We start from the raw sequence: 17,719 nt of genomic DNA, 5'->3' as shown, positions 1-17,719 counted from the left end.
AGGGCAAAGTATGGTTCCTCTCTCTCTACAGCCATGGTTGCAATGGTGGGTTTGACTTTCTTTGGTTACAATGCCCACTTTGCTGCCTCTAGGGCTGGTAACACACCTCTCATCAATATTTTCTTCATTGCCACATTCTTGACCATGGGGTTGCTTGATTTCCTTTTGATATTGCATTCAGCCAAGCCTGAGGCCTTTGAGGAGAGAAAATCCCTTAAAATGGCCACTCTAGGGTCCATAGTTGCCCTAACCCTTGCTTTTCTAGGGTATCTATGGATTAGTGTTCCTCCTGCCTTGCGGTGGGTGGTGTGGGTTGCTTGTGCTATAACTGTCTTGAGTGCAGTGGGAATGCGTTCCTTGTGTAGGAGCCTTACAGAGAGTGTTGAGGTCCAAACTTGTAAGGCATTGGACTAGTTATATCGTGCTCCTGAGGAGTATGGCCGAGAGTAGGAGAAAACACATTCACCATCCGAGTTTACCTATGGAGATTCATTGTAGTAAGCCCCTTGGAACATTTACACCGTTGCGGTTAATCTCCACCATCGAAGAAGGGAATGGACGGTGTATGTGCTTTTGACTATCCTATACCATACTCCTTTGGATTATCGTGTCTTTTTTTTGTGAGGTGTAGGAGTGTGTTTGATCTCTAGGGTTGCCTTTGTGGCCTTTGCGCCTCCATCATAGCCAAATTTATGTAAAAGAAACAACATTTAGAGAAGGTAAAGCATTGCCTTCGGAGGATATCAGGCATATTCAGTTAGATAAAAGATATCTGTAAACTGGCAAGACTTGATGCATAGTGATCTCTGTCCAGTGTAAGTTTCTATTGGCATAGTATGGATCTTCCATATCATGACTGTCCATAACTAGCTGATATTTGTTGCTTTATTGTATCTGTTGATCTTTCAGTTGTTGCAAAAGTGTACTAGTAATTTTTTTTTTTAATGTATAAATGTAAGAGTATTTATATTCGAAGATTACCCTGTTTCAGTTGTATTGCATGCATGTGTTCTTTTTTTTTTTTGAAGTTGCTCTTGGCTTTGAAGCGAGAGACAATGGTTTAGAAAGTTGTGTGAATTTTTTTTTTGGGAACGTTAGGTTTCATTGAGATCAGTTTTTGCAATATCGGCTAGTTCAACTCAAAACCAGTCGATTAGATCGGAATCAGGACCCTTTTAGTTCTGGTTAACTCTCGTTTTGGGGGTCTACTTGGGGGTTTGGACCATAGTTAACGAGAGCTCTCTCGAATCTTGCTCCGCCGTTAGGGGTCAGGATCTTGCGGAACCTGTTTCCATCTTTTTGGGATCGCGCTCCAATTTTTAGGATTCTCGATTCAATTCACAACGGAGCTTGCTCCCTCTACTTTAGGGATCTCGCTCCCATTCACAACGATTTTGCTCTCACTAAAGCACGGATCTCGATCCCATACACAATGGATTTCGCTCTCTCAATTTTACAAATCTCGCTTGCATTGTCTCTAGGAACGCGTTCCGTAACATTGTAGACGTGGTTCTTAAAACATATTAGATCTTTGCTCTCAAAATTTTAAGATCGCGATCTTGACGTTTTCGAAATTAGATCCTAACTTAACAAGATTGTCACCCCGATCCTATAATCTTATAGAGCTCACTTACAAGGTAAGTGGATCTTGATCTCGAAAGAATAAGGTTCTCGATTTATGAAATCTCGGATTGCGTCCCTTAGGAACTTACACGTTAACTCCATGTCTATTTATTTGTTCATTTTAGTTGGTGATTCATACCAGCAATGGGCATTTAATTGCGTCTATAGTAATTCCAAAAAAAAAAAGGCTTAAATTTGTACAACATGCGATTTCTATAAGGTTACAAATTACAACCTTAAACAATCCAATTAAGGTGCACTTCTAAATTTTATCATAATATGGAATTTGGGTGTATTTTTTTTCTTTAGATTATCTGAAATCTATTGTCATTTTTAATTATGAAATTTTAAACTCCCAAAATGGTTATAATCAAGTAGATCTATAAACATATGAAAATTCTTAAAACGGTCGGTGTAGATAATATGTTGCAAGATGCTGTACAATTTATGGCACTCAAATTTTTTTTAATTTTTTCAAGGACTCATATATCTTGATGTCAAGATATCAAATAGAGACTTTTTCAACTTGATAACAACCTTTTCATATGGATTTTTGGGGTGCATCTTTAGTTCTACATTTTAGGGTTGCAACTTTATATAAACCTTTTTTTGTATTTTTTATTTTATAAAATATTTTATATTTTTCATATGAGTTCTCAAATTTGGATATATATATATATATATATATATATATATATATATATATATATATATATATATATATTCTATATTAGTTTGAAATAGTATAGTTTGATCTTTTATATCAGCTTGCATAATATTAGGACAGAGAGTATTCGTTACTTTATAATAAATTCTGTATGCTATTGCTAAATTTTGAGAACCATGTATCATATTAAAACCATGAGTTTTCAAATTTATAGTTAATATATCTAATATATTTGGGTCTGTTAAAGAAACAGAAAAATTTGGAAAGCAATTAAAATATATGGGTCCACTACATAGGCTGGATTTTATCATGCTTAGGAGTGAATTTGAGAACTTAATGTGTCTTGTATCTTTTAGGCATACAATCACTGAAGTGTTTAACCTTAGACGGGTTAAAGGTTTAATGGCTATTTGGATTAATCTAATGTGTAAATATTTATAATTATTATTTTTATGTTTTTCAATAATTTTTCTTGATAATAATTGAAAGTCTTCCTGGTTTTGAGTTACTGATAGACTTATTTCTACTGTTTTTATAGCATAACTTAATTTGAATTCGAATGATCATTTTTGATGAATATCTTTTATTGGTACTTTAGGAATATTCCAATTTTGGATATGATGTTCAATATCATTTATGATGATCTCTTCTTTATTTTGAACTCTTAAGGTTTTAGTTGCAGTATTACCTTTAAGATTCCTAATTAAATTTGTCATCTGTGGGTTGCGGATAATGACAATATGGACGATCAAGGGTCCAGCGTGTTCCCCTAAGCGGCTCTTCTTGGCCTTGGCGGGTATTTTATTTAGATTTTCCTTTCGTCTCTTGCTTTAACTCTTGGACCAACTTTTTTAGATGTAAATTTAAATAGGTTTCTATAGTAATATTGTAACTTTTAACTCTTAACAGTTTACTATTTTTATTGTTTCGCTCTAATACCAAAAACCATTACTTGGTCTGATATTATTCTACTTCAATTATGGGCATTGCAAAATGCAAACCAGCCCAGGGAAGTACCTGTGAATAATATTCCAAATCAAATAATAGAACATCAAGATGAAAATATTGAAATAAAATTCCAACAGCCTATAGTACAGGATGATATCGATATTAATAGAAAAAGACATAAAAAACTATTAATCCCTGCTATAAAATCTTATTATACTACTCCCGATGTTATCATACTTCTTTCTCCTTCAACACCTTCAACATTTTCAGACTTCCAATTACAAGGAGTCAAAAAAACAGCTGATCATGTAGTCATTTCCATGTATACATCTGAACCTGACATAGCTGAATTTCAAATACTTACATTACAAGTAGAAGATAATATGTTATAAGTAGAAAAAGATATAAATAATAATGAGGCATATAGAAAAATATTTAGCTGTTAAATTAGAAAGAAAAAAGAAAAAAATAGATATTAATTATATCAAATAAGATTACCTTGCTCCAGAAAATCAGGGTATTAGGGAATGGTATTTTCAAACCCTTCTAAGATCTAGATCCTAGCCAAATAGGATTGTGGTATTGTTTAGATGGGCGCGAGACTCAACATTAAATGGGATCTCGTTCTTGTTGTTAACAGGAGTACGATCCTAATAGACATGGGAGCGGGATCCCATGTTACATGTAACACGTTCCTGTCAAATAAGGATATCGATCCCAATGTATCAAGATCTCATTCCCAATTCAAATGGGATCTCACTCCCTAATCAAACGGGATCTCGTTTCGTAAATACATAGAACGCGTTCTCATTAAATAGGGATCTCGATCCCAATGTATCGGGATCTCGATCTGTAACTTCTACCATCACAGGACCTTGCTCCCCGTCGGGCAGCCATCGATCCGACGTTGCTGCTCTCGGAACCTGAGCTGCTCTCACTCGCGCTCCTACAACCCCCCCCCCCCCCCCCCCCCCCCCCACCAACCGGCCGGGTTGTAGATCAAACAGGTCCATATTTCCATGAACTGGGCGTTATTTGTACTAACCGAGCGGTTCACCAAAAACACGGGTGTTTGATGACCAAAAAAATGCATTGTGTTACAAAAGGGTCGTCTTTTGATGAAAAAAAAAAGGGAAGAAAAAATCGCGGGTTGAACCGGAGTTTTTTTTTTTTTTGTCCTTTTTCAGCATTTTACAGTCAATTATTGACAGAAATCTAAGCTATATATCGAAGATCAAACAAACCAAAAATCAACTCCGTTGGCTTGGTTTTCGAGGTTTTTCGACGGCTTGAAAAAACTCCGCTCAATGTTCGATTAGGGCTCGTTTTTTTTTTTTTTTCAGTCAAAATTTGTGCCTTTTGAAGATTAGAGAGTTCCTCACAAGTTCACTATGATAATTTGGTCGAACGGACCAATTTTTGTGTTCGATTGTGATTGTTTAGGGTTGAGACTCAAAGTATCAGTTTCAAGTTAATCAAAATCTGCCCAACGATTGATTTCTCAGTCGTTTTTTATTCTTTTTCAGTCAAAATTTATGTCTTTTGAAGATTAAAGAGTTCCTCATAGGATCAGAATGCTAATTTGATAGAACTAAGCAATTTTCGTGCTCGATTATGAATATTTAGGGCTGAGGCTCAGAGTTTTAGTTTTGAGTTCAAAAATATCCGCTTAAGGATCGAAATCTCCGTCGTTTTTTTTGTTCTTTTTCGATCAAAATTTGTGCCTTTTGAAATTTAAATAATTCCTCATAGGATCATAGATCAATTACATCAATCTTAGTAATCATCTATTAATTTATATAAATAATATTTTTAATTATATATTTTAAGATAATTATAGGTAATAAGAAAATATACATGAAATCTATAATTCTTCATATTTTTTTGAATTTTGTTTTTTGTGTTTTTTTACTCATAAAAAAAAAATTACTGGACTTAATCGAGCCAGTTAATTGGCTTGATTCTGATCTAATCAAAACCGGCCCGTGGGTAGTTGACTGGGCTGGTTCGATCTTTCTTACACTGATTGAGATAATGAATAAGTACAATAGAGAGAAGGAAAAAAACTGATAACGAAAATTGCTCCCATAGGGGAAAGAATAGACGACATATGTGAGATGGATAGACGAAGGGGAGTATAGTCAAAAGCAGGGAGTGAAAAAATAGAGCGAAAATGAGCACCAACTTGAGATTTGAGAGGGGTGTGTGATGAGGCTGGTGATCGTGGAGTTCGAATTTTATTTCGCTAACCCTTTGGAGGAAGAAGATAAGCTTGCTATAAACACAAGAGCTCTGTAAATTTTTGATGTTTTCCTCTTTCTAACTTCCCATATTAACAGGAAAGAAGATGGGCCCAATGTTCCATTTTTTAATGGGTCTTTGAGAAACAAACTCCCAAATCTCACAGATGTTTATCTTCATCTGACATGAATGATAAAAAAAACCTTGATAAAATAATTATGTATTTATTTATTACAATTAAAAATATATTTTTTAAAATGTTAAAATAAAGGTATGGTTTGTATATGGTTGCAACCGCAAACAATCAATGTAAAGCACACCTCCAAACTTTGTTATAATATGTAATTTTGTTGTTGAAAATTCTTAAGACGGCCCGAGTATCTATTTTTATCTTTAATTATAAAATTTTTGAACTCCAAATATGGTTTCAAATCAAGTAGATCTATAAACGCATGAAAATCTTGAAAATGGGCAGTCCAGATAATGTGTTGCAAGATCTGCTATTTTTGGAACTTAATTTTTTATTTTTCATATCCCTACATCTCGATGTTGAGATAATCAATTATATAGTTTTCCAAAGTCAAATAAACTTTTCTAGTGGATTTCTGATGTGCACCTTATTTCTACAATTTAAGATGTCAACCTTATATAAACTTTTTGGTTAAATAAATACGATTCTTTCCATAATAAAAAATGGTAAGGCAACTCGAGGCCCCATAGCTGCCATCTCTTACTTGGTGATGACGGCCGAGCGAAAAAATAAGTCATACGTACATTCTCACTTTTGGGTATGACTTTTAGGATAATACTTTGTCAAGAGGTTCTTTTCATGCTTTTACGGATGAGCCTCTCATAACAAATGTCTATAATGTCCATCATGAGGATTTCCATGCTAATGTGGATTTATCACTCATGGAAACCAACTGACTTAAATATTTTTAAGTCTCATTAATCTAATGTGCTTAGAAAATAGTTTCACACTTAGATCCCTTTTATCAATGGGTCAGCAATCATATCAAATGAGGGCAAGTAACTAATAGTTGTTTCATTTTTTTCAGCTACATCCCGAATGTATTGATATTGTGCCTCTATTTGTTTACCTTTGGAGCTATTTGCTGCACTTTGCATTAATTTAATTGCAACTTGATTATCACAAAACATTTGAATCGGTCCATTGATTATTTGCAGCTTCAAGTCATCAATGAAATGCTTAATCCAGATAGTACAAGTACATGCAATGCTACAACAATGTACTCTGCTTCTTGTGCGTACCTTGCAATACACTATTGTCTCTTGCTAAACCAAGAAAGTGCTGCACTTCCAAAGAGGAAAACATGCATTGAGGTGGATTTACTATTGTTCTTATCCCCTGCAAAATCTACATTTGAATATCCTAGAACTTCAAGCTTATTCACTTCAAAACATAATTTAAGATGTTTTGTTCCCTTAATATACTTTAGAATTCATTTGACTGCTTTCTAATGGGCTATACCGTGATTATTTTGATATCTACGTACAAGAATTACAACATAGCTCAAATATAGTATTGTACATCATACTGCATATACTAAGCTATTAATAACTTGTGTATATGGATCATTAGGCTTTTCTTGTTCTTCTATTGGAAAATTCTTCTCATATAACTTTATTTCCTTTTCAACAGGAGTAAACAGTGGTCTAAAATTTTCCATTTTAGATCTCGTAATAACAGATTCAAGATATCTGCATTGCGTTAAGTTTAACATTCTAGATTTTTTATCTCTAGTTATTTTTATGTTTAGGCAATAAGATGCTTCTCCCATATCTTTCATCTCAAACCAAGAAGAAAGCTATAACATAGTTTTATCAATCATTTTAAAGTTATTTCTAGCTAATATGATATCAACTATATATAATAAGAATATTGTGAAATTTCACCCACTCTTAAGACATATACACAATTATCCAGTCTATTTAATTCATATCCCATTTGAAGGATAACATCATAAAATGTTAAATATCATTACCTTGAAGATTGTTTTAAACCATATAAGAACTTGTTTAATATATATACTTTGCTTTCTTGGCCTTTAATTATGAAACCCTTGTGTTGCTTCATATAGATAGTTTCCTTTAGTTTGTCATTCAAGAATGCCATCTTTACATTCATTTAGTATAGTTTTACGTCATAATATGCTACAACTACCAAAATTATTCTAATGAATATAAATTTGCAATAGGGAAATAAGTGTTAACATAGTCAACCCTTGTTCTTTGGGTAAAACATTTTGCTACTAACCTAGCTTTAAATTTATCAATAGATCCATCAGATTTTAACTTCTTTTTAAGTACCCATTTGCAACCTATAGGTTTTCTATCTGATGGTAAATCACATAGATCCTAAACTTTATTTTTCTCAATGGAATCAATTTCTTCTCTCATGGCGTTAAGCCATTCTTGAGATTCTTGTAACTTTATTGCATCAAAGAAGTCAAAGGGATCATCAATTTTATCTAGGTCAATATTATTATCTATCTCCTCATTCATGACCTAGAAATCGTATGATAAATGAGCTCTAAATCGCTTTTGACTACATAACATAGGGTGTTTGGGCACTTCAATATCATTATGTTGATTAGGGTTATCCATATCCACTGTAGGTGGTGATTCTAAGTTATCTATGATCTTAAGTGGATCATCATTATCTACTATAGGTGGGTTTTTTTCATTGAATTATTTTGGAAACTCAGCATCTCTACTTTCAATGAGTCTTATCCTTATGATAAAATCTATAGCCCTTTGAACATTCACGGTATCCTATAAAATAAAAAATGAAAGTTTTGTTTTCTAATTTATTTATTTGCTAATATAGAATTAAAACATGTACTGTTGACCCCCAGTTCTTTAAGTTGCTTAGATTAGGTCTTCTACTCATAGGGGTGGTAATGGACCCAGGACCCATACCCGGGTATACTCGACATGGGTTTGGGTATGAGTTCAACATTTGGACCTGTCGGGTCGTGTCCGGGTCCAAAACTTGGACCCGTACACTAGGTATGGGTTCGATTGGACCCGACTGTTGAGTATTGATGTATTGTATTCTTAAAAAATATATTTGCCAAGGTGGAGTCAAAGAGACGACTTTGGAGGGTCGTTAAAAGCTCGAAAGGACTCAATAAATCTGTAATGGGGTATTTCGATAATTTGTACCATCTACCTGGGACTCAATATTTATTGTTGCGATAGAGGCTCTTTTAGGGTTAAAGAAAAAAGGAGATTTCTTTACAGTTAGCAAGTAGAGAGAGGTGTCAGGAAGAGAACAATTGTAACCTTATTCTCCATTACCAGTAAAGAAACTCTCATCTCCCCGTGGACGTAGGCATGTTGCCAAACTACGTATATTTTTGCATTGTAGTTAGTTGTCTCTTTCTTTTGGTAATTGTTTCTTCTTTTTTGCTTCGTGGATTGTTATTTCGTTTCTACAAATTGGTATCAAAACCTACCAGATTATTCCGTTTTCTGGGGTTTGCTACCACGATGACAGGAAGTGGCTCAAGCGTTACGTATGACATTGAGAAGTTTAATGGAAAGAACAACTTCTTTGACGACAAAGGATGGAGGATCATCTGATACAGCAAGGTCTGGCTAAGGCTTTACTGGGTAAATCAAAGAAACTAACAAAGATAGACGATGAAGAGTGGCAAGAGATTGAAGAAAAGGCGGTAAGCACGATTCGTTTGAATCTATCAGATGACGCCTTGCGTTATGTGGTGGACGTCAAAACTGTTCCGGAGGTCTGGACAAAACTCGAAAGTATTTACATGACAAAATCCTTACGAACAAATAGTTCTTGAAGAAGCAGTTGTATTCTCTTCAGATGGAAGAGAGCAATTGCAACCCTATTCTCCATTGCCAGTAAAGACGCTTTCATCTCCTCGTGGACGTAAGCATGTTGCCGAACCACGTATATCTTTGCGTTGTGGTTGGTTGTCTCTTTCTTTGGATGTTTGTTTCTTCTTTCTTGCTTCGTGGATTGTTATTTTGTTTCTACAAATTGGTATCAGAGCCTTCCAGGTTATTTCGTTTTCTCGGGTTTGCTAGCACGATGACAGGAAAAGGCTCAAGCGTCAAGTCTGACATTGAGAAGTTCAATGGAAAGAACAACTTCACTCTTTGGCGACGAAGGATGAAGGATCTTCTGATACAACAAGGTCTGGCTAAGGCTTTCTTCAATAAATCGAAGAAACCAGCAAAGATAGACGATGAAGAGTGGCAAGAGATTGAAGAAAAGGCGGTAAGAGCGATTCGTCTAAATCTATCAGATGACGCCTTACGTTATATGGTGGATCTCGAAACTGCTCCAGAGGTTTGGACAAAACTCGAGAGTATTTACATGACAAAATCCCTAATGAACAAGTTGTTCTTGAAGAAGCAATTGTATCCTCTTCATATGGGAGAAGGCATGGATCTGATTGACGAGAAAAATTTTGTATCCATACATGGGGTATTTCGGTAATTTGTACCATCTGTCTGTGACTTAATATATATTGTTGCGATGGGGGTTCTTTCAGGGTTAAGGAAAAATGGAGATTTATTTGCAGTTAGCAAGCATAGAGAGGTGTGAGGAAGAGAGCAATTGTAGCCCTATTTTTCATTGCCAGTAAAGAAGCTCTTATCTCCCCGTGGATGGAGGCACATTGTTAAACTACATATATCTTTGCATTGTAGTTGGTTGTCTCTTTCTTTTGGTATTTGTTTCTTCGTTCTTGCTTCGTGGATTGTTATTTTATTTCTACACCGACCTGTACTTGTAAATTATTAGAGATAAAATACTTCAAGCCCTATTTGTTTGGGTGTATTAATGATCATATACAATAAGAATTTGTAGTCTTCTTTAGTTACTAAACAACAAATTAGACGGCTTGAAATCTAATAGAGGGTGATTGTTACATTATTGCCAATAATATGGCTATATGATGGTAAAAAAAGGGCAAAAAAAAAAGAAGCTTATAGTAAGGGTGGCAATGGACCCGACCAGACCAGGGAGTCGACGGGATAGACTCGGGACGCAACAGGTACGGGTATGAGTCTGGTTCAATTCTAAAACCTGGACCCAAATACCATTCGGGTCCAGCTCCAGTCGGACCCGACCTGTGCCTGATCCGTTGCCACCCCTATCTGTTTTTCCATAATTCATATGGGGTAGAATCTATTGTCTTAGTTGTAACCCTATTAAGCATATACATGATTGTGTTTATTGCTTCTCCCCAAAAGGTCCGGGGTAGACTAGCATGAGGCATATCTAGTCATTTCAAAGAGGGTTCTATTACACCTTTCAATTATGTCATTTTGTTATGGCGTATAAGGCATAGTAGTATGTCTTTTAATATTATTTTCTTAGCAATAAGTGTCGAAAGCTTCAAATTTGCATTTACGTCCCCTATCCGTTCTAAGAACTTTGATGTTCATATCCAATAGGTTTTCTACTTCATTTTTATATATTTCAAAGATTTATAAGGCTTATGATTTACAGTGGATTAGATAGATATATCCAAACCTAGAAAAATCATCAATGAAAGTGATGAAGTATGGCGTCCTTCTATGAGTTTAAACATTTTGAGAGTCCCAGTAATACCTGAGTGGACCATATTTAATAACTCACTAGCTCTCTCCCCTTTATTGAATGGTTTCTTCGTGATTTTTCCCAACAAACAATGCTGACAGGTTGAAAATTCCACATTAGTTAGATTTGGTATGAGACATTTCTTTATTAACCTATTTATTTTGTCATTTCTTATGTGGCCAAGCCTAAAATGACAAGTGTATGCATCAACAACCATTGCACAATTAACATAACCAGAATAAATAGAATAGATGTTGTCTGCATGTAGATGCGTTTCTCCCCAACTTTTATTTCTTTGAAGTCCTCGAAAAGGCTTTTGAGCTTGCAATATGACGATTAGCGCTTCAATCTAGCTACCGTCCTTTGATGTCATGGTCTGTAAGAAAACACTCTAATATCACACAAACAACTTCACACATCTTGCTCTCATTTCCACTATACTTTGGATTTTACGGGTTTCTATTATGTGGGCAGTGATTTTTTATGTGACTTGACTAACCACATATAAATCTTTTTGATGATCCTTGTTTAGTCTCTTGGTTGTGGGGTTTGCTTCTTTTGTTTTTGAATATATTGTTCCTCTTATTAAACTTTCTTTGAATTTTTTGTTGTTATGCTTGGGCTTGGTTTGAATAGATGTGGGAGGACCTTAAGCAAGCATGAACTCACTACTTTTATCTTTGTTCATGTGTTCTTGCTTTAAGGCTAGTTGCATGGGGAGGTCTCTTAAAGTGAGAGCTTTTGCGTTCAATTTGAGTGCTATAATCACCCTTCTTCATGAAGGTGAAGATTATTTAAAATTGTGAAACTTGCATGCACTCAAGAACTTCATTCCCATCAATGGCTAAGTCCTTAGCCATAACTTGCATTTTGTTTTTGTGCTCCACTACATTATTACTTTTCTTCATTTTAAATAAGTTATATTGCTCTAATAGCAATTGGAGGTGAGTTTCAGATGTTGTCTTATCTGACCTTTATTACATTGAGCATTTTTTTAAATGTTTCATTATATTCGAATACTTTAATTAGGTGATCTTGTATAAAAGTTAGTATTGATGTTTTAGCTATGAGGTCATCTTTTAAGAATTTTTCCAACGGTTTTTTTTTTCTTATTCAGTAGGTTTATCACTAACTAATGGTGAATCTTCTTTTAGTATGTATAAAATTCTATCCAGGATGAGGAGATATTCTATCTGCCACTTCCACATGCCAAAGTTGGTCACATTATGTTTTTCTATTTTTTAAAGTTTTGCCATAACAATTTTACTAGCCTGACTAGTTATGTTATATATGAGTGGCCTAAATTAATTTATAAGTTGCAAACAAAATAGACTAACTAAAAGTACCAAAATTATTCAATATGTGGTCAACACCTGTTATGTTATAATGAGAAAGTTACAAATTACATATACGTAGGGACTAATATCAATTACCAATCTATGCCTTAACAAGAAAATGCAAGCTTCCAATTCATCAGAATAAATTGGGGTGTCTTCCTTTGTGTACCTTGGAGAGGAAAAAGGATATTGAATTTTGGGATAATTATAGATACCCCTCAAAATGACCTTAGTAGACATCCTCCCCCTAATAATTTTAGTATCACACCTTAGACCCAACATTGTTTTTTCTTTTATCTACCCCCTCCCCCATTCAAAAATTCAAAAAACTTGGTACTAAAATGTGCTTCTCCTCTTTCACTCTCTCTACCCACCCTCTCTCTCTTTCTCTCTCTCACTCATATGAGTTTCTCTCTCTTGCCCAAAATCTCTTTTTGTGATTGGAGTTTCTCCTTGTTACCCAAAATCTCCTGTTGTGATTAGAGTTTCTCTTTGTTACCCAAAATCTCTCTCTCTCTTTAACTCTAACCACCTCTAACTCACTTCCCATCTTTCTGCTTTGCTCTCTCTAACACACCCAAAATCTCTCTCTCTCTCTAGAATTTCTCCATTGATTTGTGGAATTGGATTGGAAGGTACCCCAAGCCTCCATTTTTACCAACTTTCAAGTGGCCAATTCTTGGGCTTTGTAAATTGGGTTGATCCATCTGATCCAAGAATCTTCAAGGCCAATGTAAAAGCCATTAGGGTACGTTTGGTTAGTGTGTAAATACTTACACACAGGTAAAGTATTTATCTATGTAAACAGCTTGCAACAAAATATTTACTCAGATAAAGTACTCTTAATTCATATGAATCCCACGTAGTCGCCTCTTTCGAATATAGACACAAAGAGAACTGCATATTATTAGTCGACCAATCGAGTTTGAAGGTTGTTTTGGAGATGGGGAGGCAAGGGGGGAGCTCTGCAAAGGCCATGGCGGCAATGAAGCCGAGGTTTTTGAAAGAATTTGGGGCTTTGATGGGTATATCAATGAGCTCTGGTGCATTTAGTCACAATGGGTATGTGAGGTTGTGAGATTTGAGGAGTGGAGGGGTCGTTTGAGAATGGATCGAGCCTGGTTCAGTGAGGAGTGGGAGGTTTGGCGATACTGTTGGGTGAGTGTGGCCATTAAAGGCCTTATAAGTGTTTGTAAAATAAAATGATATAATGGAACATGAACTCATTGAGAGTGTGGTCATTTTTGGACCATATTGAACAAGCAATGGTTGCTAATACCGGACTGAGCTTGACAAGCTAGACCAATTGGTTGGGAAAAACATACGTTATCTAGGCATAGAAAACTATCCGATAAGGGCTCTAATAGGACATCCCTTGATGAGGTCGGAGTATGCCCGGATGAGTGAGTCGAGGGACTGTGTGACCCTTGTGTGTGATGGTGACCTTCAGAGATGGGGGCCAAAGCTTCATCCACGAGTCATCACACGACATGCATAATGATAGCCGTTTCGGGAAAGCAAATCACTTTTTAGGGTGAAGCTTATGCATGTGCGAGAGATACCCCTATGCGTCATAGGAGTTGTGGTTGCATCAGGTTTACGTGACCTTCGTATGTCTCTAGGGGAGAACTTGAAATCCACAAACTGGGATTACGGCCCATTGGCTCATTGGGCAGACTTTGGTGCCCCACTAATGAGCTACTGCATGGACTGTGGGTCATGAAAAACTCTAGGTCGATTTGATAAAGCAAGTGTAGACCGCAGTCCACAGTTGAAGGTGGAGTGCCACAACGCTTATTTATTTAATTCGTAAACCATATGGACCTTTTTCACATTTAATAAATTTAATTATGTTTGTTTTAATGATATATGATTTTTAAAATTATTATTTTAATTTTTCTAGATCTCTGGATATTTTATTTATTAAATTTGAATTTATAAAAATAGAGATCTTGATTTTAGATTGATTTAAATATTCAAATTTGATTTTATGGATTTTTTAAAATTATATAATTAATTTTAATATTGCATGGGATGCCCAATATGTTAATGGACCTACCAATACATGTGGGTGGGGCCCATGTAGTACCACCTAGGGTGGCACACCCTACCCTAATGAAAGTTTCATTGTGTTAGTTCAAGCTTTGGCTTGAGGAGAAAGCTTTGAAGTGTTTGGGAAAGATTTTGTCTTGAGGAATCTTTTTAAGGATTTTTGAAAAGCATGAGAAGGCTTGTGCATAATTTTGATAAGCACTATATTATGAATGGAATTATTTTATTTTATTTCTATTGATGGAAAAATGGTTTAGGAATGAGAGATAAATGTTCTAGCGCCTTCCATAATGTTGATGAGCCATATATGGAATGGATGACTCAAATCGTTCACCCCACAAGTCACGCAATATCAATGGTTGACATTCAATCTCACATGAAGAGATAAGCCAAGGAAAACCTTAAGAAACCATATTCTTGTTCAAGGCCTATAAAAATGGATTGTCTCTATCTAAAATCTCTACCATTTATCTCTTACTCTTAATTTCCATCTCTTTCTCATATCCCACAAAGGGGCACGCCCCACTTAGAATTTCTCTCTCTCTCTCTCTTAACAAAGTTTGTCTCTCTCTCAAGAGAACTAAAGGGGTACACCCCACTTTCTCATTTTTGATATCTCTCTCATGGTGGTTCTCTCAACTCTCTCCTAATCGCTCATCTCTCAATGGGGTTTTAGACTATAAGGTTGTGGTAGAAATTAGAAGTTTTTTTCTCGAACTAGGTTGCTAAGGGGATTCACCTAAATGTTTGAAATTTGTGATAAAGGAGTTCATAGTTCTATTAGAAGACTTGACCTAAACTTGTGTTTCCGGTTGAGATTGAAGGTTGATCGTTGATCCCACGCCATCGGATGGTGGTGACACGATGTGGGGTGTAATAAACGCGATTAAGGTAATTTTCGTCACCTTTTTTTTTTCTTGTCATATTTATATTGTCCTTATATTCTCAAGCATAAAAATTGTGGATATTTTTTTTGTTTAAAAAAATTTAGTTTAATGACATCAATGTTTTTAAGATCTTGGATTAGTTAGTTTTATTTTTTTTTTTGAAGAAAGGGTTATTGTAATAAGACTACTTGTACGTGATTTTTGCCAAAAGAAAAGAAAAAGAAAAAAAACGGGATAAAAAGAAAAAAAGTAAAAATTATAGAGAAAATTTCTCCCTCATTTTCAACTTTCATTTCTTTCTAAACCCAAAATTTCAAAACCTATCTTCTAACCCCCAAAATAACTTTATCCATTTTTATTCCAACTTTTAGCCTAAACAAATTAGAAAAGATATATTTTTTTTATCTCTCTCTTCTCATGTGTTTCTCTCTCTAAAATGTCCACGTTCAGGAGCTCAAACTCTGTCTCTCTCTCTTCGCCCTCCTCTGTCTCTCTGAAGGAGTGTTTAGAAATAGATTTTCCGGCGAGGTTCGTGCAAGGCCCTGAACCTCTAGAGAAGCAGTCTCAGTTTTATGGCGGCTGGAACATTTTCTGGTACGTCAAGCCTTAAGTTTCAGAGCCCTAAACCTCTTGAGAAACATCTTTTTCTAACTCTGTCTCTCCTCACTTGTTTCAATCTCTCTCCATGTATCGATAGAGAGGGGTTTTCCACTGAGTTGGTATTCTTTTTTCTAACTCCTAGAGATGAACGCATCGAGATCATCGATAAAATGTTCGGGAAAAGAGATGGGGTTTCTTTTCCGACGTCAGTGACGTTTTTCGTAGGACGGGTCAGAGAGAGGGTGTAGTTTTTCGGTAAGTAGGTATTGGGGGAAGTGTAGTTTTCCGACGAGCAAGTGTCCGAGTAGTGTAGTTTCTCGACGAGTGGGTGAGGGGGGAGATAGAGAGAGAGATAGAGATGGGTTTGACAGGTTGATCTGGGGAGAAAAAAAGTGAATCATGCCAAGAGAGAGAGGGGTTTAGAAACAATATCTTTTTTTAAAATTTGTTTGGGTAAAAAAAATTAGTAAAAAATGAATAAAATATATTTAGGGCGTTAGGAGATATAATAAAATGAATTTCAATATAGTGAGATAGGTTTTGCAACATTAAGTCAATGGAGAAATGAAAGTTGAAAATGGGATCTATAGAGATATTTTTTCAAAAATATATCCCCCAGTAAGATCGTATTAGTCTTTCTTCTAGACACACTGCCGGTGTAGAGAGAAAGAAAGCGATAGGTAAAAAAAGAGAGAGTGTGGGTAGAGAGAGACACACTGCCCGTGTAGAGAGAAAAAAAGAGAGAAAAAAAAAGAAAGTACGGATAGAGAGAGAAATAGTGGGTAGAGGGAGAAAGGAAAATGACAATGTAATCTCAATTTTTTTTTGACCTTTTGACAGGTAAATACCAAAAAAAAGAAGACAGCGTTGGATCAAGGGTATCATACTAAAAATATTAGGAAAGTATCCCTACAAAATTTATTTTAGAGATTTCTATAATTTTCCCTTGAATATCGGTGGGGCAACTGTACGGTAGAGTGCACAAGGGGTAAAGTTTGGTTTTCTTGAATGGGCAAACAAAAGGTGTTCGTATGGGTTTCTAAGATGACATAGAGAGAGAAACAAGTTAAAAACAAAAAAAAAGGCAATGAATAGGGAGAGAGAAGTGATTAAGATGTCAGGTAGGGTCGTGGAAATTTATGTCATGTAATGTTGTAACCCGAAGAAAAAGAAATAAGCTTTGAAGAGGTAGGGCCAATTTGTACATAGAGTTCAAAAAGGGGAACGAAATGCCCTTTACTTATTTATTTATTATTTTTAGTCTTTTTCTTTTAACCGACTTTGACCTAGCCCCTGGATGAATATTAGGGCTTCAAAATAAATTTACAGCAAACTATAGGTTATGCATATATAAAGAGAATGCAAATTGTCTGAATTACAATTACAGTAATGGATGGCAGCCAACTATGGTTACATGAAAAAAATATATATATATCATGCACAGATCATGACAAATACGATGTGACTATAGAGAGAATAAATCACAAAAGCTCCACCGTGGAAAAAAAAAAAAAAAAAAAAAAATAGAGCAAAAGGGGGATGGAATCTGGATCGCTTGGATACTTGTGAAAGTAAGAAAAAGTAGAACGAATATGAGCTCCAAACCGAGATTTGAAAGGGATGTGTCGTGAGGTTGGTGATCACATAGCTTAGATTTTATTTCAAGAACCCTTTGGAGAGAGAAGAGAACCATATGTAAGCACAAGAGTTGTATCAATTTTTGTTGTGTTTTCCTATCTCTAATTTCTCATATTTATAGAAT

At 35.4% G+C, this 17,719-nt stretch overlaps 1 long non-coding RNA gene across 10 annotated transcripts in view; it reads left to right on the top strand.

Moving 5' to 3' along the window:
• Positions 1-17,232, top strand: part of LOC110007059 (uncharacterized) — a 55,281-nt gene extending 38,049 nt beyond the window's left edge. The window contains exons 4-6 of one of the 10 annotated variants that reach the window (XR_016056564.1): positions 6,668-6,823; positions 15,295-15,361; positions 16,798-17,232. This is a non-coding gene — a long non-coding RNA (uncharacterized LOC110007059). Of the gene's footprint in view, positions 1-3,043; positions 4,720-6,667; positions 10,208-15,294; positions 15,362-15,807; positions 16,160-16,797 lie in introns of those variants that run through there. The other 9 variants (XR_016056558.1, XR_016056559.1, XR_016056565.1 and 6 more) reach the window with 9 other exon arrangements.
• The last annotated feature ends 487 nt before the right edge of the window (positions 17,233-17,719 follow it).

This window comes from Amborella trichopoda, chromosome 5 (genome assembly GCF_054954075.1).
Source record: "Amborella trichopoda isolate Santa Cruz 75 chromosome 5, AtrichopodaSantaCruz75HAP2 v2.0, whole genome shotgun sequence".
NCBI classification, from domain to species: Eukaryota; Viridiplantae; Streptophyta; class Magnoliopsida; order Amborellales; family Amborellaceae; genus Amborella; species Amborella trichopoda.
The sequence above is the reverse complement of the archived record's forward strand: the minus strand, read 5'-3'. Positions and strand labels throughout refer to the sequence as shown.